The 6,883-nt window shown below is 52.7% G+C and overlaps 1 pseudogene; it reads right to left on the bottom strand.

Annotated features, from left to right (window-relative positions):
• Window positions 1-5,503: 5,503 nt before the first annotated feature.
• LOC107184207 lies at window positions 5,504-6,075 on the bottom strand (annotated as a pseudogene).
• Window positions 6,076-6,883: the final 808 nt, after the last annotated feature.

Raw genomic sequence — 6,883 nt, 5'->3', positions numbered from 1 at the left:
GGGTCTGCCGCGAGCGCCGTGTTCACTGCCACCACCCCGGGCCTGTTGTCCCGCACCCGTGGTCCTTTCCCGCCCCCTGTTTCGCCTTCCTCGCTGTCTCCTCCGTGACTTGTTTTTAATTCTGCTTCACAGCTTCTGCTGAGTCACAGTAAGTTCCTGTTTCCAGGTCGCTCGTGACCCTGTGGCTCGCACACTCCGGCCCAGCCCCACTCCGCGTTCACGCGCTGCGAACACCGCAGACCCCTCTGTTTCCCTTGCGGGTGTCACTATGGGAAGCCCCGCCCACCCGGCGCTGCTTCTCACGCCCCGCCCCCCACGGGCAGCCTATGGCGTGGCTGCACTTGAGTCCTCTCTGTTCCAATCCGCTGTGATTAGAAGTTCAGGCAAAAAAAAACACAAAAAAACAAAACTGGATGCACGTCCACAATGATTGGTGGACCTGCCTGCCAGTCAGCGGGTTTGGGGCGGGGCCCGAGAATTGGCATTTCTAACAAGTTCCCAGCTGGCCGCTGACGGTTCCTCGGGACCGGGCACAGGACTGCTGGACACCCCACTGTTGCCGCCCCTCCGCTCCCGTGCTGGGCGGGGCCTGGGTCTCTGAGCAACGCGGGGGGCAGGACCAGCGGCGCGATTGACGTCTCCAGCACAACCTGTACTCTCCCTTCTCCAAACTTTCCACCCAGTTCTCTTCCTGATGTTCCTGACCCGTGGCGATTGGAGAGAAAGATGAAAAGAAGCCAGAAAGGCACCGAAAGAGATTTAGAGCAAGAAAAAGGTGCTTCCCGCGCCTCTGGAGAGAGGGGGTGGGAATATCGTAAGAAATCACAGTGCTGGTTCGCTTCTAGGTCCTGGCTTCGTGGCGTGTGAGGTCGCAGAAAACGAGGGAGAAGGACGACTCCCCACTTTTTCAGGGAGGAGCGCTCCACTGTAAAGGGGAAGCGCAGCATACTCCTGTCACACTAGTATACGTGTTTACAGCTCAGGCGCGCATGCGAGAGCAGCTTTACTTTTAGGATCTATTTACTTTGGTGAAAGTGAAACGTCAAGATGTTGCCATGAAGGCAGTGCATTAGCAAAGGAGGCTGCCTATGAGACACATCAGTGTCTGCTGATGTTTGGAAGGTACAGGTGTCAGTTACACTTTCAGGCTTCAAACAGCGCTTACCCTACAAAGGAACGCCCAGTCCCTGCAGCCACCCAAGTTCCCCTGGAGTCTGTGGCCTGGGGCTTGGCGATCAGGGAGGAAGTAACCCTTTCCTGGGAAGATTAAAGCTGTCTCTTGCGCAGCCTTGCCTGATAGGACAGAGTCTGGCGCTAGAGTGAAAGGCCGGGCTTTGGGTCCCAGTGTCTATGGGGGAGACTGTAGGTCTAGTCACTGCGCTTCTCGGAGCCGAGTTTCCTATCTCGCCTACGTAGTAACAGCATTTTACGGAGCTCAGTGAGGTAACTGTAAGAAGGGGGAGAAACGCTGGTTGGTATGATTATGTATCACCTTGACTCTGAGGCGCATGTCCATCCCATTATATTGTTTCTGAAATCCAGAGGGTGGGCTGTTCGGAGAGTTCAGAGGAATGCCTACTGCCCAGCCCCTGGAGGGCTCGAGGGCCCCTGGGACCCCGGGAATTCGCAGCCCTCCTGAGAGACAGGAAGCCACGGTCCCTGCCAGGTAGGTCCCTGCCAGGTAGCCGGAGTTGTGTCCCAGCTAGACCCCGGTTCCCTAACCACAGCCGCGGTGCCTTCGGGCCTACAGAGCTTCTCTAACTCCAGTACCCCTCGGAACCTCCCCGAGGGCGGGTTAAAACACGGCATGCTGGGCCCTGTTCCCTGAATGTCTGGTTCAGTAGACCTGGGGGCAGCTCAAGAATGGGCCTCTCTAATCTCTCCCAATGATGTCGACGGGGCTGGTCTGCAGCCCTCGGTCCGAGAGCGCGGCACAGTGAGCGAGGGCTGGGGACTCAGGCGGTCTTTGCTGCTCACAAGTGGAAGGATCTCAGACAACTTACTTACATTTTGGAATTCTTTGCTTTCTTCATCAATCAGGTAGGGTTCCTAAAGCCCTCTCTTAGGGCTGTGACAGGGTTACATAGGATGATCTGTGTATGCCACATAGCACATAATAAAGCCTCCATACCCGGTTTCTAGTATGATGTGTTGTGTTTGCCATGACTGCGGATGACTTAGGGCAGGTTACTAAGTGTGACATGTAAGACCCCGGAGGCGCCTCAGAAACCATCTCCCACCCCTGCCCAAACTCCTCCAGGTCTCCCACCCAGGGAATAGCATTCCGCTTTGCAACTGCAGAGGTCTCCCGGAGGCAGGAGTCTGAATAACACGCTTCCTGCACAAAACAGGGTAAAAAGGAAGCAGAAAGTTTTAAACTCTTTTGAGAAAATGTGGCTCACAATAGAAAGAGGAAACTCATTTGGGTGTGATGCAGTGGCTCTAGAAATGAATAAAAGCAAACTGGGCCAGGAGCAGATTAATTGGAAAATAATTGCAGAAAAGGAAAAGGAACTGTGCCGCTGGGCCCTCTGGGAAATCTGACAAAAGTACCAGTGTGGAGGCTTTCTCCCTCCCGGGTCTGGGATAATTGGGGTTGCAATCATGTGAAACAATGTAAGTCACCCCGGAGGGCCTCCATTGTCCTGGACCAGGAGTCTTTTCTTTCTCCAGGTCACAGCAACCTCAGGGCGGGCGGCCACTGGGAAGCCAGGACGTTCTGATGATTCCCCATGAGAAAGCTCTCTGGTGAACTTGGCCACGTGGCTGCGATGGGGGTAGAAATAGAATGCTGGGGCCCAGCTAGAATTGCAAGATATATTCATCCTGCTCTGTTAACCATGACTGGTTTGTTCTGATTACAGAAGGCACATTCTAACCGGGCTGGGAGGTGCAGGTGGGACCTGGGAGCTCCCCTGGAAATGCAGCCCGTCCTCCCCCTCAGGCAGCTGCCTATGGCCACGGGAAGATGAACAACCTGTTGCAGAAACCAGAGCCGCCAGCCCTTTGAAGGCCCCCCCGGCCTTGGTGTGCCCACAGGCCTGTGCAAACCTCCAGCCCCCATTCCCTGTAAACTGCCCATTCGGCCTCCCCTTGGCTCCTTCCCCATGGAACCTCTGTCCTTCTACCCAACATGAGCAGCTGGCTTATGGTGGGGGGCAGAGCAGATGTTTGTGGGTGACCCGCTGCCCTCCCACGCTGCCGGCAGGATGGGAATAAACACTCATATATGATCCAACCCTGTCTCCGCTGAACTGGCTCAGTAGTGACAGGCAGCCCAGGCCCATTGATTGCCCAGTTACAGATGGGCTCGTCAGTAACTCAGTGAACTAGCCCACTGCAGTCAGTGGTGGATTTAATATCATTTATTTAGAAATAAGTATATAATAAAAATATGTAATAAAGGACTTTGCCAGTGCCTTCTGTTTCTTTTAAAAAAATCACAGTAACAAAGGGCTGGGCAAGAGAACAGGGAGGCTGCTGTGTTAGCTGTGTGGCGGCAGCGTGGGCGACCGGAGGTCCCGGACGATCACCGATCACCGGCCTGGGGCGGGCAGGCTGGCCCCTCCCTGCAGAGCCTTGGGCGGCTGTGGGCCCGGAAGGACCCATGAATCTCGAGGCGTCCGTTCCCTCAGCAGCAAAGGCAGGCTTGGACCAGATCCCTCGTTTCTGAAATGTTCCCTCTCGAGTAGCCTTTTTCACAACTTCCCTTGCAACAGAAGGGCTGCGTGTCGTAAATAACTCCCTTCGCCAGCTCCCGGAGCGCTGCTCCCGCAGGCAGCACGGTTACCCGAACCAGAAAGAGGCCGTAGTGTTCATCTTCACAGCCACCGCCCCTGGAGGCAGGCACGCCTCGGCCCCTTTCAGGGAAGTAACCTACTAAGCTAGCAAGTGGCAGGTCCTAGGGTCCAAGTCCAGCTTTTCTTTTTTCTTTTAACGGCGTTATTGAGGAACAATTCACAGATCATATAATTCACCCACTTACAGTGTACAATTTCACTTCAGTTTTCAACAATCAGAGATGTTCGGTCATCATCAAAATCCTTCTCATGACCTCAACCAAGAAATCCCAAACCTTCCAGGGGTCACCCCCACTGCCCCCCGGCACCCCGTCCCTGATCTCCTTTCTGTATAATAACTATATATTGTGTCCTCCGGGTGCCAGGCGCTGGGGGAGGAGCTGGAGGACCTGTGGGCTCAAAGAACACAGCTCTGGAAATTACTCTGAAGCCACGCATGCACTCTGCTCTACTTAACTCTGCCGGCTCTCGCTGCCCTGTGCTTTAGGGATGCCAACGCCAAGGGCTCGTCTCCTGCAGAGCGCGCCCTCCTCTGCGGGCGTTTCCTGTGCTCCCCGAGCAGGCTCCTTCCCGCAGGGACGGTAGAAATCCGCGCTGTCTTCCCCTCAGAGGCAGACTCAGAGGCCAGCTCTACTGTTTCCTCACATCCCCAAGAACCTTCCACTTCTACCCCATTTTAAGTGAAATAGCGACACACAGTGAGATTCATCATCTACTGGCTGCAATGACTCAACATTGCATTACTCGCTGGTTGAGTTATTCCATAGAACACATGGAAGTGGGACTTTTTCTTCTTCCTCCTCTTTGTAGTGGATGGACCGACGTGTCCTCAAGGGCCACGCTCGTGCTTCAGAACACTGTTCCAATATAGCGTTACAAGGAGTCTTTTTTCCCTGTTATTTTTAATATCGGTGTCTCTTCCCTCGTGACCGTGCCCTGAAAATAAATTAAGTGGAAGAGAAATGAAGGCTAATTTAATCTGAGAACCTACTTTCTCACACGGATTTGGGGTCAGAATATACACAAGTGAACTTTCCCCAAACCAGGTAAACGGGCTACTTGTTCCAAAGGCCGATTATTCAGTAATGCACACGTTTCCCACATGTAGCAGCGGCTACTTACCTGAACCAGCTTTTGGAAAGCCCGCCTCTAGTTACTTGTTACGACGCGGAAATCTTTTCGCTGAGCCTCGTTACAACATTTGTTCATTCAGGGATAAAACAGGATATGCAGAAACTTGCTTCTCCTGTGAGTGTGATTCTTGTAGAAATAATATTTCCCTTTTAAATATACTTATTTATTTTTTAACTAGAGGCCCGATGCATGAAATTTGTGCAAGAGGGGAGTGGGGCTCAGCCCAGCCTGCATCTTCTCGCAATCCAGGACCCCTCGGGAGATGTCCAACTGCCAGGTTAGGCCTGATCAGGCCTAAACCGGCAGTTGGACATCCCTCTCGCAATCCGGGACCCCTTGCTCCTTATCGCCTGCCTGCTCACTCCTTACTGCTTGGCTCGCCGCTCCTTAGTGCTGCTGTGGAGGTGGGAGAGCACTCACCAGCCGTGATCCCAGCTTCTGGCTGAGCAGCGCTGCCGCTGTGCAAGCACACTGATCACCAGGGGGCATCTCCTCATTGAACGTCTGCCCCCTGGTGGTTAATGGGTGTCATAGCGACCGGTCATTTCGGTCGTTCTGGTTGTTCCATCTTTTTTTTTTTACATAAAAGTTTATAGTTTATTGATCCTTGCATGAAAAATCTGCACAACCATCACAGATAAAGTCACTGAAGAATCTTTACTCCTTCTGTAGTTCAACCTCCAGCTCACTGCAAGACACTTCATTTCTTTTTGCCAGCACCAACACTGGCCTTTGCAGTGCCCCTGACTTTCTTCATTCTGTTCTTGCGTTCCTTTCTCTGTTTTCTTGAGGTCCTCTTCTTCTCATAGAGGCCATGTCTTGCAAGTCTGTGTCTGGGTTCGTTTTTCTCTGCGTAATCCAAGGAATCATCAATCATGCCAAACCCAGTGGTCTTGCCACCACCCAAGTGGGTTCTGAATCCAAACACAAAGATGACATCAGGTGTGGTCTTATACATTTTGGCTAGTTTTTCCCCGAATTTCTGTCTTGGGTTCTGTTGCCTTCCCAGGGTGAAGCGCATCAATGACCATTTGTTTTCGCTGACGTAGTCTGTTGGTCATGAACTTCCTGGTCCAGACAGTTACCGTGTCATTCATGATGAAGGTTGGTCTTCAAGCAGCCAGGGAGGAAAAGCTGGCATTCCATCTTAACAGTCATGTGTATATATATGACAAGAGTACTACATGCCTATTTAACTTTTCCCCGAGGAACACTGATCTTCACAGAAGGACTCATTTGCTCCAGGGGGATCCACTTTCGTCTGTTTCTCAAGCACTTCAGGTTGGAGTGAGGCTTAGACTGCCTAGAAAATCCTAATATGCTTTCTACTTCCGCCTTTTTCTCCTCCTCAGCGGCAACACTGTCACAATGTAAATAAAAGGGCGTGAGGACAGGAACCACGCAGCAGAAGCGATTTCCCTTCTTCGCTAGCTCTTTCTTGGTCAGTGACCAAGGATCGTCCTCATAATGGGAGCCTTCGACCGAGCAGTGTCCCCGCGTGAAGCGTCAGATGCCTGGGTGGTGGGCAAGGACTGAAGGGAGACCAGAGGGCCTGGACAGCACCCTGGCCATGTCCAAGGCCCCGGTTGCTAGGCCTGCAAATGATTTCTAGAAAGAAGAAACAATGAGCAAGGCTGGTGAAGGACCAGCTGAGGACTACAGCCTAAGATTGCAAACCTGGTGCATCTGCCCTTTGTTTCCCTCCAAACACCATGCTTGACATTCCTCTGGAAGGAGGTCCAGATGTAGAAAAAGGCCGACAGCAAAAGCCTGCTGCATTCTATATAGCCTCTGCCATTCCCCTGGTGCCCAACACGGCGCCTGGTAGAGGGTGTAAGCACATCAATTATCAATGTATGCAACCAGACACTTAGGGAGCCAAGAAAATGTTCCTGTAGCCAGGCTGGCGTCGCTCAGTGGTTAAGCCGTGATCTGTGAACCAGGAGGTC

This window comes from Myotis davidii, unplaced genomic scaffold, assembly GCF_000327345.1.
Source record: "Myotis davidii unplaced genomic scaffold, ASM32734v1 scaffold663, whole genome shotgun sequence".
Classification (NCBI taxonomy): Eukaryota; Metazoa; Chordata; class Mammalia; order Chiroptera; family Vespertilionidae; genus Myotis; species Myotis davidii.
Note: the sequence above shows the minus strand (reverse complement) of the source record. Positions and strands in the feature narration are given on the sequence as shown.